General features: G+C 42.3%; 1 protein-coding gene and 1 pseudogene across 1 annotated transcript in view; one reads left to right on the top strand and one right to left on the bottom strand.

Annotated features, from left to right (window-relative positions):
- Positions 1-10,074, bottom strand: part of PRRC2C (proline rich coiled-coil 2C) — a 78,193-nt gene extending 68,119 nt beyond the window's left edge. Inside the window, exon 1 of the mRNA XM_006767032.2 lies at positions 9,759-10,074. The gene's annotated coding sequence lies outside the window, so the exon portion shown is untranslated. The remainder of the gene's footprint in view (positions 1-9,758) is intronic.
- A 6,699-nt stretch (positions 10,075-16,773) lies between these two features.
- LOC102756772 lies at positions 16,774-17,993 on the top strand (annotated as a pseudogene).
- The last annotated feature ends 8,409 nt before the right edge of the window (positions 17,994-26,402 follow it).

Raw genomic sequence — 26,402 nt, 5'->3', positions numbered from 1 at the left:
GCATAAAACTGATGAATATTTTGTTGAGATCCTTCCCTAAACTCCCAGCCCTTAAAAACCCTCAAAATAAGTCCCAGTGCTTGAGGAGCATACCTGGGCCTTGCCCTTCCCTCTCTTCTCCCACAGGTGTGCATCCCCTAAACTCTAAGGCTTGCAACCAGGGAGCAATGGGCAGCAGCGGCTCATGCCAGGCTAACCCCTGGACCCTGTCCCCAAGGCCCTCTTTTCTCTGACTTCTTCATTTCCTCACCTCATCCCTCTCCTGTTGCTCCTTCCATCCTAGGCCCTTCCCTGTTTCATTGTCCCCAGCTTTAATAAACATCCTCTAAAAATTACCTGAAATCTTTCCTGCATAAAGTCAAAAACCCACACATACCAGTTGGCCCTAGGCAGAGCCACTAGGGGCAGGTCTCCTTTACAGTAACAAAAGAAAGGAAAAGAAGAAGAAAAAAGAGCCAGTATTTTTAAAGCAAACAGATTATTGATTAAACTATGATCTCTAAAATTCCTTCAGTGCAAAAATAACAAAGGTTACTCATTTACCAATCACAAAAGGACCTAAACTATTCAATGCTGAAAATATTTTTTAAGTGATATTTAAAATCTAGTATGTGTGTGGTGAAGGCCTGGGGGTGGGGTATGGTGGAGGGGGTCAACAGGGAAAAGTGGGACATCTGTAATACTTTCAACAATAAAGATAATTTTTTTTCAAAATCTGTGTGTGTGGACGAAAAGGGACCACATGCTAACCAAACTAGCTCAGAGAAGACCTGCATGGTGGCTTTGCAAACCCAGAGACCTAAAGTAACCACAAAGGGTGGTCTGAAATTAAAACTTTTTTTAAAAATATATTTTATTGATTTTTTACAGAGAGGAAAGGAGAGAGATAGAGAGTCAGAAACATCGATGAGAGAGAAACATCGACCAGCTGCCTCCTGCACATCTCCTCCTGGGGATGTGCCCGCAACCCTCCTTGACCGGAATCGAACCCAGGATCTTTCAGTCCGCAGGCCGACGTTCTATCCACCGAGCCAAACCGGTTTCGGCTGAAATTAAAACTTTTTAACTAAAAGCAGTTTATGGTGGATAATTATGTCCTGGGCCGGTATCGTCCCTGACAAAGGTCAATCTTTACCTTAACTGAGACTATTATCTTTTTGCATCTATGATAACATATCTTTGGAATGTCAAAGTAATTTTCCTTTCCGGACCCCTCAAAGCACAGGTCACAAATCCTCTCATTGTCATTGAGTTAACTGTTGACTGCTAACTATCCTATACCCAACTATGTAAAAGAAGTATGTGTCTATCTTTTTTTTTTTTTATACAAAGAGGAAGGGAGAGGGATCGAGAGTTAGAAACACCAATGAGAGAGAGACATCGATTAGCTGCCTCCTGCACACCCCCCACTGGGGATGTGCCCGCAACCAAGGCACATGCCCTTGACCAGAATCGAACCTGGGACCCTACAGTCCACAGGCTGACGCTCTATCCACAGAGCCAAACCAGTCAGAGCTGTGTCTATCATTTAATCCAATCCCAGAGGCTTCCCCCTGTCCCTCCCCCAATCTATCATCAATGGATTTCATGTAACCCACAAATGTCTCCTCTTTTGATTTTAATGTATAAAATAAGGTGCAAAGCCATCATTTTCCAGAGCATTATCTCAATCTCTTTAGATTTTGCTTCCTGGCAATTGTCGATAGTTTGGCTCAAATAAACTCACAAAAATTCTTCACAGGTTTGAATTTTTTTATATTGACATATATTTTACAAAAAAACTCACAGATGGCCAATTTTCCAAATTCAATTAAATGACAATTACATTTCTGGCCATGATGGACTTCTAGATATCCACCCAGGCTGTGTTTATATCCTTTTTCCTCATTCTTTGGCTGAGAGTTTAGGTCCTATGGGAAAGACAGTGCAGATACAGTACAATGTCCCACTGATTTAAAAATTTAACATTAAAAAGCGCAACCCATTTCCAGATGAGAAGAATACTGTACACACTTCACAAATGTCTTACTGAAAAAGTAAAGGAAGTATGTCTGCTAAGTAATAATAGTTATCATGTACAAATATAAAAAGTAAATAGCTTCTTTGTAAACCATTTTCTTTGGTTTCTGGGACTCTGACATCTTGCAGTCTCCTTTTTTTCTACCCTTCTATACAAATGCTGTTGCCACCCCCCCCCCCCCCCGCTCTCTCTCTCTCTCTCCTTTCCCCTTTGGCATCTATCTCATCTACTGTTTATTCTTCAGTAAGGATAATTCCCAAAACTTTCTTTCAAGCTACAATTTTAAGACATTTATTTTTGTCTATATAATAAAATATCTTGACTTAAAGTTTTTGATAGAACTACACACTCAAAATGTTGAATTCCCATTCACTCAAACAAACATTACCCACTGCCTACTATATTATATTATCAGACACTACTAGAAACAAATGAAAGAGGCATGCTGTCCTCATCAACGGAGTGGAGGTAACAGTTTGGGAATATGAGAAGGCTGGAAAAGGTTTGCAAAGGACTGGGAGGAAATCCCACTAGGAATACCAGGTATTGAACAAGCAGTACTGAAATCCCAGCAGAAGCTGGAGGGCAGGGTATTCAATATTCTGCAGTCTGTGTGGTTGGAAAACTCCTCCATGTCCGGTGGGGAGTGGTGGGAAGCGCACGCGGCAGCTGGACTGCATAAGGAGAGCTGTACCAGACAGGTGTGAAGAAAAGCAAGGGAGATGAGAACACAGCCAGGAGATTGGTCAGAGGAACATTCCCAGGAAGTCTAAGCCAGAGAGTGAAGAGAAAAGTTGGAAAAGAATAAAGAGAGCAGAAAGGACTGGCAATTCAATGATGAATAAAAGTTCTAACAAGAGTAATTACTGAATGTTTATTAGAATCAAGCTTGTATGGATTGCATTATTCAATTCCTATGTATAATAGGAGAAAATGGACTATGTGAGTGAGAAAAGTGGAGGCATGGGAACTTGGATTTGAATTTAAGGTTCCAGGTGATGACAGGGCTTACACATACTATATGTGACTAAGTACACATGCATATGTACAAAGAGAATATGGTAAACTACCAAAAATCAGAGATTATGGATGAAGGAATATGGGAATTCTTTACACGAGTTTTACAATTTTTCTGTAAGATTAAAATTATTCAAAAAGAAAAAGTTTCTTTTTAAAATATATATATATTTTTTATTGATTTCAGAGAGGAAGGGAGAGGGAGAGAAACATCAATGATGAGAGAGAATCATCAATCGGCTGCCTCCTGCACGCCCCCCACTGGGGATCAAGCTGGCAACCCAGGCATGTGCCCTTGACTGGCATTGAACCCGGGACCCCTCGGTCTTCAGGCCGATGCTCTATCCACTGAGCCAAACCAGCAAGGGGAAGTTTTTTTTAAAAAAAGTTCATCTGTTCTCCCAAACGTTACTTGTCCCTACTTCACAGAACCATTTTCCCTGACCTTGAGTACTCTTTGCTATTTCTTTTTCCCACTTCTAACAGAAAGAGAAATCCAAGTTTTATACATCCTAGTTTAGTAATAACTCTTGAAGCCAATTAAGAAAAAAACAAAACGCCGAAACCAGTTTGGCTCAGTGGATAGAGCATCGGCCTGCGGACTGAAAGGTCCCAGGTTCGATTCCAGTCGAGGGCATGTACCTGGGTTGTGGGCACATCCCCAGTAGGAGATGTGCAAGAGGCAGCTGTTTGATGTTTCTCTCTCATCGATGTTTCTAACTCTCTATCTCTCTCTGTAAAAAATCAATAAAATATATTTAAAAAAAAAGAAAAAAACAAAACTAAGCTCTAGAGGTGTAGTATAATATAAAAATATTGGATTGGTAATAAGAGCTCAACGCCCCAGTCACTAAAACTTAACAAGAAACAACCTTAGAGAAGTAAAATAACTTGTCTCAAACTAATATAGCTAGGAAGTGATGGAGCCAAGATTAAATCCAGGCTCGAAACCAAAACCAGTACCCTAGATAAAAACCTTATGAAAATCAGAATTCAATTTTCAATATAGAAGGAATAAGTATCAAACTTACAATGCTCCAGCCAAGTGAACCACCTAGCCAGGGCAAACATCAAACCTTTAAAATATGTAATAATAAATATCATGAGGTTAAGAGACTCTGAAATATTCAAGTTTTTTTTAAATCTTTATTGTTGAAAACAAGTTTTAATTATCAAAATCTGTGCTACAATACAGAATAAAATATTAAGGATAAAAATTATAGCAACAAACAATAATATCTCTTTTAACAAAAGTATTTCATCTGTTGCAGAAATATAATAAAAGCCTATATAATAAAAGCCTAATATGCAAATTGACCAAACAGCAGAACGACTAGTTGCTATGATGTGCACAGACGCTCAACACAGGAGCTGCCCCCTGGTGGTCACAGTGCAGTGGTGGTGACCGTCAGTCAGACATCCCCTGAAGGCTCCCAGACTGCGAAAGGGCGCAGGCTGGGCTGACAGATCCCCTGCCCCCAGTGCATGAATGTTGTGCACCAGGTCTCTAGTTTTCAAGATAATTCTTGCTTTGGGTAATAAGTTGAACTGGTTAACTTCTAAGGTCACTTCCATTTCTAACTGTTACAATCAATCACTTAGTAATTCTGAAGTTAGCAACATCACATATTTTTAAGATCACATTTTCCCAGCTGGTGTGGTTCAGGTGGTTGAGCATAATCCCTCATTCCTAAAGGTTGCTGGGTTCAATCCCCAGTTAGGGCACATGCCCAGGTTGCAGGCTCTCAATCCCCAGTGGGGGTCATGCAGGAGGCAGCTGATCAATGATTCTCTCTTTCTCTCCCTCTCCCTTCCTCCGTGAAATTCAAAAGCTATACGGAAACACATATCCAATACACCTAAAAATCAAAAGGTCTCCCTACTTAGCCCTCCTTGCTTACTTAACCTTTCATCCTCATTTGACCTAAATTCTTTTAGGGTCACCAAGGATTTCTAAGCCAAATCCAAAGGCCACTTCTCATATATTATTCTGAACTCTGTTACATTTGGCTAATAATCCCATTTTTTCAGATTATTCTCTTCCATCCTTATTTCTCCACTAACTTCTTTCTTATCCTCCTCTTCTTGCCATAGATTGTCTTAAGCATCCTGTTACATTTGTCTAAATCAAACCACTCCACTTTGCAGCTCATCATGGAAATGTTTGCCCCAGTTATGCAGTTAAGGCTCTAATTTATATCTGAATTCCCGTAATACTGCCATTTCCTGTTTGATGAATCTATTTCATTCTAGGCTTAATCACTTCTGGCCTTATCAATTCCAACTGTTGCTTGAGCCTATCCAGCCAGCACTCACTTCTCAGCAGTTACGTCATCCCAAAGGGTGGAATACAAGACTACTGATGGTATGTTGTAACGATTTTAAGTGGTCCACAGAGGAATATTCAAAATTATATTTTAAAACATGTTGGGGAAAAACTGTAAAACCAAATAATCATGTACATTTTTCTTTTAATTAAAAGACAATTGACTGAATTAAAGAAAGATATTGACATATGATTTGAAGATAAAGCAAAAATTGTGAATGACTTGGTTGAGAAATACTCGCCACTGGGAAATCCATGTAGCACAGAAGTTAAGCATTTGGACTCTGGATCAATGATTTGAATACCACTTACTAGCTAAGTAATTTTGAACAAATTATTTAAATCTCTTTAAATCCCACATATATAGTGGGAATAAAATAATCCACCTCCTGGGCTTACTATATGGATTGAAAGAGATAATGTACAAAATGTTCTTAGCTCAGTGCATGGCATGGTAAGTGCTCAACAAATATTAACATTTACAATTATTCTTGATCTCTTCTGGCCATCATGCCTTCACTTGTAATCAACTGGGCAGCCAATGTATACTATAGGCAATTTTCCATATATGAATTTTCTGCCCCAAATTTTCCTTACCTGTTTGTATAACCCTTATTTTTATCTTCTGGTATGAATAATAATAAAACAAAATATCACACAATAACTTCTATTATTCATAACCCTTAAGACTGTGGATACCTTGGCAGTGGGACCCAAAAGCCATTTTCCTCTAATTCACTGGGCCTTATAAAATTAAAAGAATCTCTGATGCAAAAATGAAAAGAAACCTCACGATGCATAGTACATAAGCTATTTGAAAGCTCTGCTACTATTCTCATGGGTACATAAAGCGGGGAAAATGACAGGGTATTCTTTTGCTCCACTAAAACATTCATCAGCTGAACCTGAGTTGTGGGTCTATTGTACTGTTTCCTAATCTCATTCATTCAATGACCCATAATAAACTCTAGGTATATGCCAACTACTATACAATGTAATGGGGGCACGGAAACAGTGTAGAAACGGAAAACAGATCAGTACTGGTGAAAACAAACAAGTAAACTGAAAATGACCTGATAAAATGCTATATAAATAATATCCATCAGTGCTTTCAATACTAGCTATGCTCTATAAACGCTGATTAGACTCCATCCTTCTGTAATGCGGAGCACCAGCAGCACCATAGAGGTGAGTACATTACATTACATTAACACTAATTGTAGTTATTTTGTGTTCAGACTCTAGGTATCTGCTACCCATATCAAAGTTTCTGTCTCCCAACTAGACAAGTGCTGAAACTCAGTAACAGCCCTGGTTTAATCTGATTTGTGAACAAATACGTGCACACACAAGCCTGAAACCATGACTGGCATTTGGTCAAAATAACTACTAGAAATACAACTACTAAAAGATCAGTATATATTTAGCCTTTCTGGAGGTCGGTAAAAAACACACACAATAGAAAATTTACTGAAGTTAACCTCTCTAGAGAATACTTTTACCCACAAAGATGTCCTGGCTGATGCATCAATTGCAATATTGAGAAATTTAAAATGTCAAGACTTCAGCCGAAACCGGTTTGGCTCAGTGGATAGAGCATCGGCTTGCGGACTGAAAGGTCCCAGGTTCGATTCCGTTCAAGGGCATGTACCTTGGTTGCGGGCACATCCCCAGTAGGAGATGTGCAGGAGGCAGCTGATCGATGTTTCTCTCTCATCGATGTTTCTAACTCTCTGTCTCTCTCCCTTCCTCTCTGTAAAAAATCAATAAAATATATTTTAAAAAAATAAAATGAAATGTCAAGACTTCTAAGCAACAGTTAACAGACTAAGATAAGCTTTCTTTGTGTTACCCTATTTATAAGGTGACAAGTCTCAATTTACTGAAAGTGTATTAGGTATAACTCAAGTCAGATCATTTCTAGATCTTGTTCACTGGAAGAATAGGGTTCTGTACCAATTTGTGTAACAAATGTCAATGATAAGTTCTTACACAAATATGGTATAAGTATTTGTACAAGTGACTTATAAATTGAAGTAGTGTTTGGGGTGTGGGAGGAAACCATTCAGAGGGAGAGAGGGACATAACAGTATAATCTTCAAAGACATTTTACCAGTAAGAAAGGTGACATGGAGTAGAGATAGGCAGAGACAGGGGCAGGAATAAGCCAGGACTTCTGTATTTCAGCTATAGGTAATATACTGATTCCAGGGTTACCGATTGTACAGCATGAAGAAGAAATCTTTAAGAAACATAATTCAGTATGGAAGCGTGAACAGCCTTAAAAAATAAAAAGAGGACATGAAATCTATTTCTTCAACTTTCCAAAGAATATTTTCTCCATTCTGAGAAAATGCAGATTACATACTGCTTGGGAGAGAGTATCTTCTATCAATATTCTGCCACTAGCCCTCCACTACTATTGACCTTTTATTAGGTACTGAGCACAGTCATAAACCCTCTACATACATTATCTTTGTCAATCCTACAGCAAGCCCTCCAGGAAGGTACTGTTATTATCACCATCTCCATTTTAAAGATGAGGAAATATTTTATCAGTAAGAGTCCAGAAACCTAAAAAATTATAACTGATACTGTAGTTAGTTTTACTGACTGTCCTTGAAATAAAAAAAGGTACAAAAATTAGCTTGTATCCCATCCCTAAAGTAGCTATAATCCATTTTTTACACCTTCACATACCATGTTTCTATACTGAAGTCAAACAGAAGAAACTAGGTTAATAAAGCTGTATCTTATTTAATTTCCATAGTTCATAAAATTACAAGGCAGGGTGGCAGTTTGATGGTTTAGGATCCCCTTGGGTTCAGACAGTCTGGATCTGAATCTATACAGCATCACCAACACTGCTGTATGACCTTGGTCGAACTGCTTTCATCTCTTAGATTTCATTTTCTCACCTTTAAAATGGGGATGATGATAATAACAGCACCGCCCGGAAAGGCTTGCTGTCAGATTTAAGAAGGTAATGTGTACGAAGAGCTGATTACTGTGCTCAGTACACAGAAAAAGGTCAACTAACGGTGGAAGGCAGAGCAGCCACATATATTATTAACTCACCAGACCAAAACAGAAAAGGTAAAAAGCCTGTGTTCTGAAAATCCTCTATAGAAAAGGAGAGGCTATGAGACCACATGCTTCAGCTGTAACGCAAACTAACGTATGCCCAATGGTTTTTAGTAGATCAATGCATTTGAGTTGGGTCAGAAAAGATGCTGCAGTGCATCGGAGACACACACCTAAAAATGGCTCCAGTCCGAGCAGCATCTTAATTACCAATAGAGAAGGTTAAAGCTACTTTTAACCAATGCCGGAGGAAGGCTTGGTGGGCGCTGACCTATCACCCTATCCTTCCTATTAGCAAGGAAATAAGCGATCGAGCACTGAATCACGGATCCTGAGGCTTCCAGTGCATTCCAAGGGAAATCTTTCAGCAGGGCAGCCTTGGGACAATATTCAAGGACCCTAGCCTAGCGGGGTCAGAATCTCTGAGCCTACGCTCCTCCATCAGCCAATGCGGACATCCGGGTCGCTCCAGAAGCCAGCACACAAGCATGCAGGGCATGTCCAAAAAATATCTCAAATCAAGTCAAAACAAATGCACATCCCTTTACAGGAATCTGACGCATTCCTCTCGCGCAGAGAAGAAATGCTCAGTGTTCCTATTGGCTCTCCTGCCCCTTTCTTCCAGGCCCATCATGGGGGCCGTGATCGTCACGCCGATAACTCGGACTGTACCGCCAAGCAGGGAGCTGCAGAGTGGGACCGACCCCGCAGGTCAGCGAATGGAGGCCTCGGGGGCGAGAGCCTAGCGAACCCTCCGCGGGAGTCGGGGCAGCGCGTCCCCAGCGAAAGGAGGGTCGGTCCCGACTCCCCAGCGCGCCGCTCCCGGAGTCGGGACTGAAACCCGGGCTCCCGAACCCCGCTCCTTGCAATTCCACCCACACTGCACACGCACCGGAGGCGGCTAGGAAAGGCCCCGGAGGAGCCTGAGGCTATTGGGGGAGGGGGGGCGCACGCCCCACGCAGGAGAGATCGCGACCCTCGCCCATCCCGCTGGATGGAAACCCCCTTCGCCTGCCGGCCGCGCGCGCCGTTCCCCCGCCGGGCCGACCCGGGGCGGGTGGGAGAGGCCGACTGGTCCGGAACTCCCGCTGCAGACCACATGGGGCGGGTCTGACTCCGTTTTCTCGCTCCCGATCAGGAGGCCGCGACTTCCCGGGGCACGGAGAGGGTGGTCGCCGCAGAGGAGGGAGGGGATGCCCGGAACCCAGGCCCTCTCCACGCGGCTCCCCAGTGTCGGGTTGCTCCCACGCCCGCCCGCCCCGATGGGGCCCGCGTTGATCTCGGCTCCTCCGCCCGCGCGGCTTTCCTTACCGGCCAGGGTGTCGAGCCGAGCGTGTGTGTGCACTTCGAGGGTCTCCGCGAGCTCTGATCCCAGGAAGCAGGTGGCTGAAGGGCCACCCGACTGGCAGAGCCGCAGCTGCGGATGGACAAACCGCCAAAGCACTTTCGCTGCCGCCCGAGAGGGAGAGAGCGAGCGAGAAAAAGAAGCAAGATGGCGGCTAGCCAGCCCCTACGTATGACGTCATGCCGCGGCGTACGTAAGGCAATCGCCGCAGGACCGCCCTCGGCGCACAGACGGGCCGGACCACGTGAAGCCTCCGTGGCGGCGCAACCCCGGCGGAAGGCGACGTCGCCACCTGCTGGACGGAGGGACTTCTGAAGAGACCATGGCTATGCCTCACGGAAGGGAGCAGCACTCTGGCAGGTTTGGCAGTGTGTTTCAAAATTAAACTAGGAATCATCTTTAATCTTGATATTTGACAATATCTTGATTTTTTTTCAGAAAGGTACATGTTCAGTATTCATAATACCAAAACCTGCCGTTGATACAGACATAGATAAATGCATTATAAAACATCCATATTATGTAATACTTTTGAAGCCATTAAACTCAGAATAATATTTAATGACCAGAAAAATGCTCCTTACGCCATCATATGCCTGAGCAGTATAGAGGGAGTGGAGATAGAGAGAAGTAGACAGGTTTGGGATATATTTCGGAGCTAGAATATACTTTTCTTGTATGAGCTGATCGCTTCTAAATGGGCGGTGGGGAGTGTGAATTGAAGTGTCCATGACAAACGTGTAGATTAATGGCTAGAATAGCTGGGTGGATGACTGACATTTATAGAGACTATGGAGATGGGGGAAGAAAGGAAAACAATGTGGTTGGTAGAGCAATAAAAATTAAATATTAAAAAAAAGGAAGAATTAAAATGTGGACATGTTAAATCTGAGATGTTCGTGCAATGTCCAACTGTAGGTTAAGTATGTCAGTGACATGCATGTCTAGAGCTCAGAGAGGAGGTGGTATTGGAGACGGCGATTTCGTGTGTTTAAAAATGGTGGGAGATAATAAATTCTCAGAGACAGAGTGGGGGAGGGGGAGAAAACAGGGTCAGACCCAAGGAACAACAACATTGAGGGGTTAGGTGCAGGTGGAGCGCTTAGCAACTAACATGAAGGAGAAACCAGAGAACTGGAAACCCCAAAGAGGATGATGTCACAAAAGCAGGTAGAGCAGAGATTTACAAGAAGGTGTGAGCAATCAGCTCTGTTCAATGCTGCTGAGAGGTCAAGTCCCGTGAAGAAGGAGCCACAGGTGCCCATTGTGTTTGGCAATGTGGAGGTAGGTCACTGGTACCTTTTGCAAGAAATTTTGGTGGAGCAGTGAGGTCAGAAAGCCACATGGTAGTGAGCAAAATAGATGTTGAGAAACTGAAGACTCGATAAACAAGTCTTTCCAGATTGGAAGTTGTTGTAAACAAAGTAGTGCCTGGAGGGAATGTGGACTAAAGAGGGGGCATTCTAAAGTATTGGAGAGAGTAGGTCATGTTTGTCTGATGATGGGAATCATCCAAAAGGAGGAGGTGGGCAGCAATAAGGTAGCAGAGAGATGGGACCTAAAGGAGGCAAAGACATGGGAAGGTGGGAGGGTGAAAACAGAGCTGATCCAGGATTCAGCTTTGAAGGAGAAATAGGTACAACTCTAGGGACCTTTGATGATAGTTGACGGTGGAAACACTGATGGCTTCTCTTTTCTCAGTGAAGTAGGGGACACGGTATTCTGCTGGGAGGGCTGAGTGTGTGTGAGGAGGAGAGGATCCAAAAGTTAGCTCAGTGAGTGAAGAAGTAAACCTAGTGTGAGGAGCCCTGTAGGACTGGCACGCTCTGCAGAGAGCGTGTTGGAAGCCTCTGATTATGGATGTAAACTATGCGGTTCAGTTTATTTATATGATTTCTCCAGCAGTGGTCAGCTCTTTGGTACAGCTATAGAGAAGACAGATAGTAAGATTCCTCCGTGCTGGGTTTTTTTCAGGCAAGCTTAATGTGAAGCTTATAACTGAGAGACAATAATTATAATATTGTGTTTGAGCATGTGGTGTATGTGTAGAAAATGGTAACCGTGTCTATTTTATGAATTATCTATGGTATATATTTTTCCTATTACCATTTATCCCCTCTTCCACCTTCTCTGTCCCCACCCTAGAATCACCATACTGTTGTCCATGTTCTGCGGTATATTTTAAATCCAAAGACTTCCTGCCACTTCTTTTGGTTGGAACTGTCTTCCCCATCAATATGGTGGTAGAATTGTCACTGTAGCAATGTTAGAATAAATAAAATAATAAACAGAGGAAAATCACAGGCACTCCTCTCCCCCCACCCCCGTATCAATGGTCTTTTGAAATGGAAAAGCTTGGCTGCTATAGGGTCATTGCCTGCTGCTGACTGTCGCCAAGAGCACAGGGAAGCATTACCTGGGTGAATTTCCCGCAACCCTCCAGGATCCAGTCCAGGCTGTCATAGTCTCAGAAATATCTTCCTGTAGCAATGCCTAGCAGCTCCAGCATTCAGATGAGCATACATTAATCAAGGTCATGAAACAATGCATGTTAATACAACCAGAATATTCATGGATTGATTTCCAAGAGCTATCATTTATATACCTGAATACTAAAGACTGAAAAGCCAGTGCATTTTCTATATAGACTTCCAGGAAACCAAAGGCATTAATCAGAAGCTTGCTTGATGAGCACGGATTTGGAAGGAGTAGAGATCTGTGGTATAGCTTGTTCCTGATTCATCTAGCTCTATGACAGGATGAGTTTGTTCCAAAGATAGAAATACTCAACATTCCACATTGATCTCCAATACAATAGGGACTTCGTGCTGTGCTGTTGATTTGGGCTCCCTCTCTCCTTGATAGCACTGGTCCATGGTGCCCCTGTGTGCTCCTTTCTCTGTTTCCATGGCTACCCAAACCTCTTACTAATATTCTTTCACTAAAAATCAACTTACAGTCAAGCCAGGCCAGTTTGTGTGTGAAAGATGACTTTGCTTGCTTGTGCTCTTATCCATTGCATGTGATCTTAAAGTTTAGCGCTCAGAGAGCAGTCTTATTTCCCTTATTTCCAATATCTTGAGGAAAATCTATAGGTATCGGTACAATTTCCAAAGCCAAATAATATTCTTCTTTTATTTTTTTAAAATATATTTTATTGATTTCTTACAGAGAGGAAGGGAGAGGGATAGAGAGCTAGAAACATCAATGAGAGAGAAACATCGATCAGCTGCCTCCTGCACACTCCCTATTGGGTATGTGCCTGCAACCAAGGTACATGCCCTTGATCGGAATCAAACCTGGGACCCTTGAGTCCCCAGGCCGATGCTCTATCCATTGAGCCAAACCAGTTAGGGCTAATATTCTTCTTTTAAAATTTACTTTGTTTTGGCTTATTCACTCCTACTACTTCTTCAGTGTAAATACATTTGTCATAACAAAATATTTTCATGACACATTGAATGAAAACTTGTCATGTAATTTCAAGCTCTGCTTTTTAAACAATAATTTTAGAGTAACATTATCAAATTGCCAATTGGGGATATAAAATCAGGCACACTAGTTTCTTATTGAAAACCAGTGGATTCTCCAAATAGCATGACCTATTTCCTTTGTCATTGCCCAGCCTTATTAAGCTAATGGTTTTATTGAATTTCTACCCTTCTCATTGGGATTGATTCTATAAACCTGTAGGCACTGAAGACTTATGGGATATAAGTTTCCCCAGTAGCCAAAATTAGAGTGTTTCTGTGAAACTTTTCATAAGCCCAAATGGTGCAAAGCAAGAAAGCAATTACCACTAATTTACATGGAAAAATCTTTGAGTGTTCCCCCAAAATATCCTGCTAAATCAAATATCCTTAATTATGTCCAGTTTTACATTGAGCTAACACCCTTGCCAGCTCTCTTGCATTTTCCTGCTACCTTAGGACTCACCTTCCTAATGGATGCACAGAATCAACCGAGATAAAGCAGAGGTGCTCACAGACATGGTCAGAGCCCTGGCGGCTTTGAACTGAGATGCTGAGTGTGGCTCCTGAAAAGGAGCTCGCAGGGCCACTCTCACTGCTCAGGTGTGCGCTGCCCCTGTACACCTCACTGTCAAACGTTGGGCAGAACACTATTTTCACTTTGCCCTTTCACATAAAAGCGAAAATCCTCTTCAGATTTCTTTGGGTCAGCAAAAAGAGGTAATAATGGAGGTCGTTCATGAAAGCAAAGTGGTGTAATGTTAATTTTAAAAAAGCAGGGGAGACCTGTATTAGGGGAAAAATAAAAGGAATGATGAAGGCATCATGTGTTACTAGTTGCAATGTTTCTTAAACATTTAGGTGCACATGACAGTTTTGGTTTCTTTTCACCAGTGGTCTCTAGCAAATCATACTTAATAAAATCGAAACATTATAAGCCTGATGTAATGAATGCTGTAATACCCAAATACTGTATGAAAATGTAATCTTATTTATGAATGTCAACAGATATTATAACTTTGCTAATAAAGATAAGAAAAATATTGCCAGTGCTTTGAAAAATTACCTTGGCCAACTTTAGAAGGTTATATATTAAATGAACTATATATTGTATGTGTTATATATAAAATATTACATTACTGTAATTTATCACTCTATTAGCTCAATAAACCTTTTTTTTTTAAAAATATATTTTATTGATTTTTTACAGAGAGGGAGAGAGATAGAGAATTAGAAACATCGATGAGAGAGAAACATCGATCAGCTGCCTCCTGCACATCCCCCACTGGGGAAGTGCCCACAACCCAGGTACATGCCCCCGACCGGAATCGAACCTGGGACCTTTCAGTCCGCAGGCCGACGCTCTATCCACCGAGCCAAACCGGTTTCGGCAAACCTTTTTTTATAATGAAGTAAAAGGTACATTTTGGCGAAATGTTATTTATTTTTCACAAGTCATATGTTAATACGACCCCAAATTTCACCAGAATTTTCTTAGCTGTGAGGAGAAACCAAGTTCTTAGAACAATGGCTCCAAGTCAAGAGGGTGTGGCATTGTTAATGAGCAAAATTTGGGAGCCCTGGGAAGAAGGCAGGGGAAGAGGGAGGAGATGGGAGAAAACAGACTTGCAGACTCAGCTCTGCCTGAGGCTGGAAGTTCACCTGAGACAGGAAGTGAGTAATGAAAAAGGTCAGGAGACCAAAGGGCAAGGGGGTGGGTCTAGGGAATGCAGAGCAGAAAAGGTGACAAAGGAAATTAGCCAAGTAGTAACTGAAGATACAAAATAGGCGATTTCTTAACTTTTCGGGTCAGAAAATAGAAACTGGAGATATTGCTAATAGATGTAAATACTACCCCATAATTGTCTCTAAAATTGTAACTTTGGCTGCTGTCTGCAGCATTAAATTTTAAGACACTTTAATTTTTTGCTGCACAACCACCTGTATATGACATGTGTATATGAAACCACCCAGTTTCAAATTTTTTATTGCTCCATAGTAATTAAGAGAGGTAAAGCTGAAGGTCCTTTTTTTTTATGGCAGTGGAACAGGGTATTTTGAATAACTCTGACCGAAAAGAGAATTTCATATATTACAGAGAATGAGTAGTCTATGTCTGGTTCAGATTTTGTTTCTTTAGAGTAGTCTCCATTCTTATTTCTGCTGGGGTTAATTAAAAGTCACTTCAGATATATTTCTTTGAGTCTCAGTGATATAATTACTTCGAATGGGAATTAGTAGTATAATACTCTAAGGATGGGACCATTGGTAACTTCGTAGGGCACAGTCTTGATCAGAAGAAGAGCGAAGAGGAATAGTGACTGAAAGAGAATTGAGGGAACCTTCTCAAAGTACTTAACAGCCTGGGTAAATTGCAGTGAAATGAAACTCTCATTTCAATACCCAGTATTACCTATAGGAAACTTGTAATTGCAAAGTCTTAATCATAAAAGGTTAATAAAATAGTCCCACCATGCCCAGCCAGCATGGCTCAATGGTTGAGTGTTGACCTATATGACCCAGGAGGTCACGGTTCGATTCCTGGTCAGGCATATGCCGGGTTGTGGGCTCCATCCCCAGTGTAGGGTGTGTAGGAGGCAGCCAGTCAATGATTCTCTCTCATCATTGATGTTTCTCTCTCTCCCTCTCCCTTCCTCTCTGAAATCAATAAAAAAATATTAAAAAAAATAGTGCCACCTGTTAGGCTCCATGTGACCAGGCCACCTGCTCAACCTTGAGAAGATGCTGGTAGAGCAATGAGTCATCCCAGTTTGCATGAGACTGTCATGACTTTGATGCCTCCTGTGACTCAGGAACTTTCTTAGGGCATAATGGGACAGTTGGTCACCCTGTGCTGGCCACAATGAAGTGGAGACATGGGTCTTAGTTTCAAGCTTCTTACACTTTAAAGTTTCCTTTTGATCTCTGCTATCTGCCTGTCAAGATGCCCTTGATGAGACCACTAATAGGAAGGGTTCTTTGTCTGATTCTAGAGAAGGTCCTCTTAATCTTGAGGAGCTAGAACACTGGGAATCTGGGCCTGAGGAGCCCCTGGCAGCAGTTGGACACGTTGGTGTGGTTCCCACCTGGCTGTTATTGCTGCATTAACTCCTTCCACCCCTTTATAGCTTCGAGTTAGCAAATGCCCGCTGGGGCCAGCACTGCGCTAGGTCCTCTGCACATGTCATTTTGCACGGCAAGCTGCAATACAGATACTAACACTGAGGCTCAAAGAGGACAGGTGAGCTGCTTTGAACTCACAATGCATTTTGGTGATTGAGCTGGTGTTTGAGCGGAGGTCTAATTTCAAACCAGCTGATGCCCTCATCTCACTGCTGCATCTGTGAGTATCTGTGCAGGCAGAGAGAGGGAGAGAGAAAATGCTAATTTCATTTCCAGGCTGACTGTACCTACAGAAAATCTCCATTTGGCTCTGCTTTCATGAATGCCCAGCTGTGAGTGCATTACTTACCTCGACTCTTAGCTTGTCGGGAACGGTAACCGGGACCCGTGTCTGCTCCTGTTTCCTGCGCTTGCAAACCCGCAGCCATGCGTGAGTGCATCTCCATCCATATTGGCCAGGCTGGTGTCCAGATCGGCAATGCCTGCTGGGAGCTGTACTGCCTAGAACACGGCATCCAGCCCAATGGCCAGATGCCAAGGGACAAGACCATTGGCGGGGGAGATGACTCCTTCAACACCTTCTTCAGCGAGACAGGCGCTGGCAAGTATGTGCCCAGGGCCGTGTTTGTAGACCTGGAACCCACAGTCATTGACGAAATTCGCACTGGCACCTACCGCCAGCTCTTCCACCCTGAGCAGCTGATCACAGGCAAGGAAGATGCTGCCAATAACTATGCCCGTGGACACTACACCATTGGCAAGGAGATCATTGACCTCGTCTTGGACCGAATTCGGAAACTGACTGACCAGTGCACAGGCCTTCAGGGCTTCTTGGTTTTCCACAGCTTTGGTGGGGGAACTGGTTCTGGGTTCACCTCCGATTGTAGTCTCCATCACTGCATCCCTCAGGTTTGATGGAGCTCTGAATGTTGATCTGGCTGAATTCCAGACCAACCTGGTGCCCTATCCACTCATCCACTTCCCTCTGGCCACATATGCCTCTATCATCTCTGCTGAGAAAGCCTACCATGAACAGCTTTCTGTAGCAGAAATCACCATTGCATGCTTTGAGCCAGCCAACCAGATGGTGAAATGTGACCCTCGCCACAGTAAATACGTGGCTTGTTGTCTGGTGACCTGGTCCCCAAAGATGTCAGTGCTGCCATTGCCACCATCAAGACCAAGCGCAGCATCCAGTTTGTGGACTGGTGCCCCACTGGCTTCAAAGTTGGCATTAACTACCAGCCTCCCACTGTGGTCCCTGGTGGAGACCTGGCCAAAGTACAGCGAGCTGTGTGCATGCTGAGCAACACCACAGCTATTGCTGAGGCCTGGGCTCGCCTGGACCACAAGTTTGACCTGATGTACGCCAAGCGTGCCTTTGTCCACTGGTACGTGGGTGAGGGCATGGAGGAAGGAGAGTTTTCTGAGGCCCGTGAGGACATGGCTGCCCTTGAGAAGGATTATGAGGAAGTTGGTATGGATTCTGTTGAAGGAGAGGGTGAGGAATACTAATTCTTTTCAGCCCTGCAACATGTCATACTCAGAACTTCAGGTCCAACAGCTGACAGGCATTAAAGCTTTCTGGTTAGATTTTCTTTGCCTTTACTTGTGATCATGTCTGCCTTTTTTTCCCCCCCCATGTATACCTGTACGATTTCCCCTTCATGTTTGAAAGTAAAGGCATGGAGAAAGAAAAAAAAAAAAAGAATGCCCAGCTGTGCTCAGCATTTTCCCCGTGCACCTGCTGATCCTCATATTTTGGACAATGTGGTAACCCAATCTGTGTCAGAATAACTGCTCATTCTTGGTTTTATCATCATAATTTAAAAGCTTGTAAAGGCTTCTAAGAGTTACCAGCTGGTCTAAATCTTACCTTGTGTACATGTCTTAGATTTGTACCAAAGGAATACTGTGAGTACCTCGAGGGAGAACCTCGATGACATAAGCAAACTGTAGTCATGGGAACATCTTGGAGGCAGTTTGTTTGTGAACTGCTGTCCCAGCGACATAAGGCAATGCTATAGCGACTCCGGTAGAAGCAGTTTGGGGATTTGATGGCCACCAGAGAGATTCTCAGGGGGCTTTCTAGAGGGAACAAAAAACATTTGGCTAGCTGCTGGCACATTTGTATTCATTCAACAAATATTTATTGAGCTCCCATTATTATACTCTAGGTGCAGTAGAGAAAGCAGAAGAAAAGATAAAAGATTTTTAAAAAGTCCCTGAAACCCTGGCCAGTTTGGCTCGGTGGATAGAGTGTCGACTTGTGGACTCAAGGGTCCCAGGTTCGATTCCGGTCAAGGGCATTTACCTTGGTTTCGGGCACATCCCCAGTAGGGAGCGTGCAGGAGGCAGCTGATCGATGTTTCTCTCTCATTGATGTTTCTGACTCTCTATCCCTCTCCTTTCCTCTCTGTAAAAATTCAATAAAATATATTTTTAAAAAGTCCCTGAAGTTACTGAGCTTTCATTCTGGTGTGGGAGACAGATAATAAAACAAGTACAAAGGTATTTTCAGACAGCAGAGTACAAAGCACCAAGTACTTCTAATTAAATCTTTAATTGTGATTGATTAAATTTATTGCAAGAACCCTTTAGGTTGATAGGTCCAATGGTTTATTTCACAATAAATGTGAAGATTTCTTTGTGAAAAGAACTAACAGTATGATTAAATGCAAAACTGTCTAGTACCGATTCTAAGAGCCATGACATTTCAGATAAAACCAATGTTTTCCATGGTTGACAGTTTAGAAGCATCCTCAGACAGGTTTCAAATGTCACCCACAATTTCTTAAGTTGGCTTAACACTTGTTCACTTTCTTTGGTGTCTCATGCCTTAGAAGGGAGTGGGAGGTGAGAGGAGGAGGGTGATGTTATTATGTGCTGTTCCCTGTGGGCTGCTTGTATATAAAAATGGCATGCTAAAATCGTTAGAATGGTGCTTGTTGTGTCTAACTGGGATGGCAGTGGTATTTTATTTTGGAAAACATAGAAAGGAAGATCCCCAGATATGAGTGCCTTGATTGTCCAAACCATTTAGTGGAAACCATAATACTGCTCTGAGAGATGAAAAAACCCCTACAGGAGTGAAACATTTGTCACTCTGGCTCAATTAGAGCAGGGTAAGGACCTGAATGTAACTCGCTCTCTTCTGATAATTTTGTACAGATAACTTTTCTGAAATATGTAAATTGAAAGAATGACTGATTACAGAAAAAGGAATGCTGCCTAAAATGTTAGAAAGGGACTCAACTCTTCAGAGTTAAGGAGATTAACCTGGTGTTTAAGAGTACTTGGTGGGAGTAAAAGCATTCTTTTAGGTGAGATGTCACCAGCATTGAGTAGAAACTGTTCATATACAGATGATTTTCTTTCTCTAGATCAGGGGTGGGGAATGTCTGGCCTGAAGATCGTATAAGGCCCGCCAAATAATTTGGTCTGGCCCTGCCAAGAAATTAGGGGTGAGTTAATTAAATATTTGACCAAATACAGCAGGCTGATTTTTTAAGTTGATAATTTTGTATGGCCCTCAAATGACGTTATAAATATCCAAATGGCCCTTGGCAGAAAAAAGGTTCCCCATCCCTGCTCTAGGTGGTAGTCCTCTGTTAATCAATCTGCATCATACGTTTTTGATATTTTAATTGTTTTTGTATGTGTGCCACCTGCAAAAGCTTCTCCCTTTCTAATCATCTTGGGGGGGGGGGCAAATAATTTTGCCAGTCAAATGATAATTTATTTGAAAAGGCATGAAGAAAAATTTAGAAAATAGAAAGTTAGATACCAATTTTACACAATTAGCAAATTGATTTTTATGGTATTCAAATTGACGTCAGACAAAAAGAATTTCCTTTTCCTTATGAAAGAATTTACAAAATCAGAGAAAACATACCATTCAGTCAAGTATGGTCTGGTGAGTATATCATTATCTTTTATATAATAAACTCCCAAAGGCATATGGGAAATAACTTCACACAAATTTTCTATCCCTACTGGGCTGAAGCAATTAGCCTGGAAATTTTTTTTTTTTTTTAAGGATTGGCTTTCAAACAGTTGCCACTTCACAGACTGGTTTATAGGTTGACATATGACCTCCTGGTTCATAGGTCGACACTCAGCCACTGAGCCACACTGGCCAGACCCAAGGATACTTTTAAAAAATTGATTTTAGAGAGAGAGGAAGGGGGAAGGAAAGAGAGAGAGAGAGAGAGAGAGAGAGAGAGAGAGAGAAACATTGATGATGAGAGAGAAACATTGATAAATTGCCTTCCACAAATGCCCCCACCAGGGATTGAACCCACAACCTGGTCGACACTCAGCCACTGAGCCACACTGGCCAGACCCAAGGATACTTTTAAAAAATTGATTTTAGAGAGAGAGGAAGGGAGAAGGAAAGAGAGAGAGAGAGAGAGAGAGAGAGAGAGAGAGAGAAACATTGATATGAGAGAGAAACATTGATAAATTGCCTTCCACAAATGCCCCCACCAGGGATTGAACCCACAACCTGGCTATGTGCCCTGACCAGGAATTGAACCCTCTACCTTTTGGTGCACAGGACGATGCACTAACCAACTGAACCACACCTGCCAGGACTATGTTATTTTTGGAAGAATCTACAGATTTCTACTGGTGAGCTATTCCACATCAACATGCTATTCTATATTTTCTGGGCTTCTTTTATGTTTTTTAGGATTCGTAAGACTATTTTTAGGACTCTCAAGTATGAAAACCATTAAAGATGTATTTAAAGATACATTTACAAGAGTATAGTGAAGATTTGGAAACCATCCACATGTCCAATAACAGAGGAATAATTAAATAAATTGAAAATAGTTTGGTGTATGCATTAATAGAAAGTTGTATCAATAAAATTATACTTTTAAAGAATCTTCAATGACATAAGAAAATCTTATTATCATATTACAGAATTAACAAGAGATTACAGGGATTTAAGCTGTCTTTATTATATATATTTTGGGTATGTTCCAAATTTTCTAAAATGAACATGTTTTATTTTTATAACTGTTTTTTTTTCCTTTTAAGAATTTGTTGGAAGCAAGTAAGTTAAGCATTTGCCATCTGACTGTACAGGAACATCGGGAAACCAGTTTCTGACTCAGCGGATGAGCTCATCCAACAAGAAACAGTAATTCAGATGTAAATTTCCTAGCTAAACGCTGCCTGCACCATCTGCTGGGATTTCTCACAGTTTTTCAGGCCGCCTGACTCACTAAGCATGAGTAAATGTAATTTCACATGTTCGCTTTTTCATGTCACAAATATTTAATGTTTAATCTGCCTCTATACAGAGCACTCTATTAGAACCGTTAAAGATAAAGGGATGAGTCAAATAGTCTTGGCCCTGAGAGGACTTAGCATGGCACGGCAATGATTTGCCTGACTTTCAGGCCCACTCTCTGTGCCAAGTGTTAGTTCTCCTGTGCTCCAGTCACCCGAGACAATTTTTTAAAAAAATATATTTTTATTGGTTTCAGAGAGAAAGAGCGATAGAAACATCAATGACGAGAGAGAATCATTGATTGGCTGCCTCCTGCCTGCCCCCCACTGGGGATCAAGCCCACAACCCAGGCATGTGCCCTTGACTGGAATTGAACCCAGGACCCTTCAGTCCACAGGCTGATACTCTATCCACTGAGCCAAACCAGCCAGGGCACCTGAGACTACTTTCATTTTTACCATAGCTAATAGAATAATGTGAAGTTTGTGCTCATTGTCCTGTATGGGGGAGGGGAGAAAGGAGGTTACAATTTTAGCTTCTAGAATTAAGGTTTTATGACTAATAACAGCCAACATTTATTGAGCAGCTGCTATGTGCCAGACATCACATTTCATTATTGCAACAACTCTCAAGCAGGTACTCTTATCATCCTTTTGCACACGAGACACTGGGCTTCAGAAAGATTTATTGACACCTTGAAAGTGTCCAGACTCCAACCCTGACCATGGGTCTCAGAAGACCATGCTCCCAACCACCAAGTGATACTGCATCCCCAGTGCTGGCACCGGAAGGGATCACTTCTGTACCCTCCTGTCCGCCGGGCAGCTGTGAGTCATGAATGAGCTGACTCGGGAGCCAGGTTTTCACTTCTTGAGGTGGGAAAGGGGAGGGACTGGGGCTGGCTGAACTGAGGTTCTGGCTTTGTCCTGAGAGGATCAATTTATCTGGGGATGAAATATGGGCAAGGAGGAGAAAATGTGAGGGTTTTGTGAGGAAATAATGAGCAAATCCCAGGTTGTAACTTGTGAGAAGGGGTTGGTCCTCCCTGCAAGTCCCATCTAGAGGGACTCCTTGTCTTCATCCTGTTTGACTCCCTCCCCCAACACGCTCATTGCAAAATATTGATCGAGAGCATTGTGTGAAATGGGAAGGCATGGAAGGGTTTTAAGCAACAGACTTTAAATGTTTCCATTTAAACTCAATCCCTCTGGCAGGCTGGGAGGAAGGCGGCTCAAGATTTCTGATAACCAACTCCTTTTCCATCCTCTGTGATTCAGGGGTGAGGTGTGAGAGAAAGCGTTTAATACTTCCTCCTGTTTTGTCCAAGTTCCAAGATTTCCCAGAATGCTTCTCTCCCTGCTCACTTCAGCAACTCATCTGACTCATTCTGGAATCCCAGCCAACTTTTCCTTTATTGTGCCCCATGAAGGCTCCTTAGGACCTTGACAGAGGGATCAGTACAAAGGTAAGCCATGCATTTGTAGTGATGTGTCACGGGGAATATCCTGTATCCGTTCTAATAATGCACGGGAACATTTTGGTGCATAGCTCTTCAATGGAGACAAGGGTGGGTGGTTTACCCATTGGCTAACCATGGGAGACTTTTTTTTTCTTTCCTTTGGAAGATGTTTCTCTATCTTATTGGTGACTCCTCAGCATAAACACAGCAATAACGAGAAAAGTTAACGAACACGTGTACTCCTTTCCTCATGCCCTTCACCATTTCAAGCACTTGAGTCATATAATTCTCATTGTCTTCTTCTGAAGTAGGTGTTATTATTGCTCCATTTTACAGAGAAAGAAATGGAGGCCCAGAGAGGTTAAATAACTTGCCCAGAGACCACTTGATCATTATGTCATGTGAAGAATATGTCAATGTCAGGTAAATTTAAAAATAAATAAATATATGTAGTGGTAAGAATCGTTAACATGTGATCTCCCTCCTAACAGATTTTTACTGCACAGTACGTATTGTTATCTATGTTGAATTTATTCATCTTGCATAACTGACATTTTATACTCATTGCCTAGCAACTTCCCAGTTCCCCTGCCCTCTTCAGCCCCTGGCAATCACAATTTTATTTTTTGCTTCCAGGAGTATGATATTTGAGCTTCCTCATATAGTGGATTCATGCAACCCACGTTGTTGCATATTGCAGGATTTCCTTCTTTTTTTAAGGCTGAATAATATTCCATTGTATGTATGTGTCACATTTTAATAATCCACTCATTTGTTGATGGACATTTAAATTGTTTCCTGGGTTGGTTACTATAAATGGTGCTGCAGTAAACGTATCAGTGCTACTATCTCTGTAAGATCCTGATTTGACCAACAGACATGAAAAGATGCTTAACATCACGAATCATCATATAAATGCAAATCAAACCACAGTGAAATGTCACCTCCCACCTATTAGGTTGGCTATTATCAAACAAAAACAGAAACAAACAAAAAAATTCCAAAAGACAAGTGTAGGAGAGGCTATGGAGACACTGGAACCATCCTGCACTGTTGGTGGGAACACAAAATGATGCAGCCACTGTGGAAAACAGTATGGAGGTTCCTCAAAAAATAAAGAAGAGGACTACCATATGACCCAGCAATCCCACTTCTGGCTGTTTGTTCCAGCAGGCTATTTTAAGGTGTGTTTAATTCTGTACAACTCTAGATTGCTTTAACCATCTGGGTGGAGTTATTTCAGATTTTCTCACCCCATTTCCTTTTATGAAAAACAGCATATACAAAACAGAGGACTCAGAAGGTCTTTAGTCACAGAATAAGAACGAACCATGCCGAAGTTAAATTTCAATGTTGTGTTAAAATGCCGGATGACCCTGGAAATTATGCAGCAGTTTTAGGAGGAATTAAAGTCTTGAAAGATGCTGGCTTGTTTCCAGACACAGCCTTATCATCTAGGGTGTGTCTCTGGCCCCTATTTCCATCATTATTTTCTGTTTCTCTTTCACTCTCACTCACCTGAGCTGAGTCACTTAGATAATCCAGAAATTTGCTGCCAAAAGACTCCAGTCAGGAGGTAAGCAGTGTTAAGTGCTAAAGACATGGGTGACACCAGTGGCCACAGTTTAAAAGTTGAAACCAGTCAGCACTATTGTGTGTTAATGCAACCATGTCAGCTGCCTGAGTGCAGGTGCTAGGTGGATGGAGATTCGTTCACTCCCTGCCTTGGGGGGCGCATGCGGGAAGCAACCAGTTGATGTGTCTCTCTCACATCAACGTTTCTCTCTCTTTCCCCTCCTCCTCCCTCCCATTCACTCTCCAAAAAATCAACGGAAAAAATATCCTCAGGTGAGGATTAAAAAATAAAATAAAATGAAGAGGTAGTTGACACTAGAGCTCAAGGCCAAAGAGTTGACTTTTTGTGGGATCAGGGAGGGAAATTGGTTTTATAGGTGAGATTGAGGAACAAGGATACTTATATCATCTCCAGCATTGTGACATGTTGGATGTGGGCAAAATATCATTCACTTGAGGAGGGTCCAGGTGAAACCGTGAGAAGCACAGAGAGGAGGAAACACTCTGAAGTGTTTGAGGGTAGAGGGGTTCTGCTGATGAGGTCTGTGAGTTCCAGAGGACATGGTAGAAAAGTTTGGATGGTTCCGGAATGGTGGAAGGTTGGGCCAGTCAGGTGTGTACAGTGTCCTAAGCAGAGAAGAGCCTGTTGCTGATGGGTGACCTGGGAGCTTGGACTTGGGCGGGTGACTAAGGTAAATAGGGAGTTGAGACATGCTGACATTAGTTCTGGTGGTCTCTTAGGAGGAGATGGGTAATCCACTTATTCATAGCTTCCTGCTCTGGTTCGGGCTCCTAGGCCATTTCTGATGGCAAGTCTGTGGGAAGAACAAGCTTATAGAGCTCCAAACCAATATTCCCTAACCCTCCCACCCGTCCTGATGTTCGTTATGGCACACAAAGTCCCGATGCCTCACCAGCCTGATCACCCTCTGCTGGTTAACATTCTATTGTATCAGCGCCATTGTTAGAGTGTGTTTCTTAGTACAGAATATGCTCTGAATGTGGGCTGGGAAGAACACAGTGCCCTTTGCCTGTCAGCGCCTTTGATTTAAATGCTATTCTTAACATGCATCTACCTGTTTGTGCTTCTCAGGTCATGGTGAATAATTCTGGGACATTTTCTCCCCCCCTCAGAAACTGCTTATTGTGCCAAATTCTTCCTACAATCCTATTCTTGTAGAATCATACAGTTCTTCAGCAAGATGGGCTCAAGATCTCACTTAATAGAAAGCATTTTGTAGGTGGGAAACAGTTTCCGTTAGAATAAATGATGAGTATGATTTGATATTCTGGGTCAAATACTTAGCTGGTTTAGAAAAACAAAGTACGAATGAACTCACTTGCTACTAGTTCCAGTTTCAGGGTGCGAATCTAAACCTCTTCCTCCTGGACAAGTTTGGGCTATTTTTCAGGACATTGTCCTGCTGGTGGAGGAATTTGCCGTTACACAGTGGGATTTACCTAGAGCTTTGGGAGCTCAGGTATCTGACCTGGAATCAGGGCACCTGGTCCAGCCACTTTATGGGAGCTGACCTGCTTTGGCATTTTAGTTTATTTCCTCTACTCTCTTAGCATTTTTATCTGAAAGTTAACAGTTAGTCCTGAATTTCATGCTGTCTTTTAAAAATTGCCCTGCTCAGCAAAGTCTTCTTTTTTTCCACCTAATGTGATTTCTAGTTTATATTTTTATCAGATACCTTGAGTGTTTCCTCTGCCCCCTAATCTGACCCATACAATCTGA

This window comes from Myotis davidii, unplaced genomic scaffold (assembly GCF_000327345.1).
Source record: "Myotis davidii unplaced genomic scaffold, ASM32734v1 scaffold580, whole genome shotgun sequence".
Lineage (NCBI taxonomy): Eukaryota > Metazoa > Chordata > Mammalia > Chiroptera > Vespertilionidae > Myotis > Myotis davidii.
The sequence above is the reverse complement of the archived record's forward strand: the minus strand, read 5'-3'. Positions and strand labels throughout refer to the sequence as shown.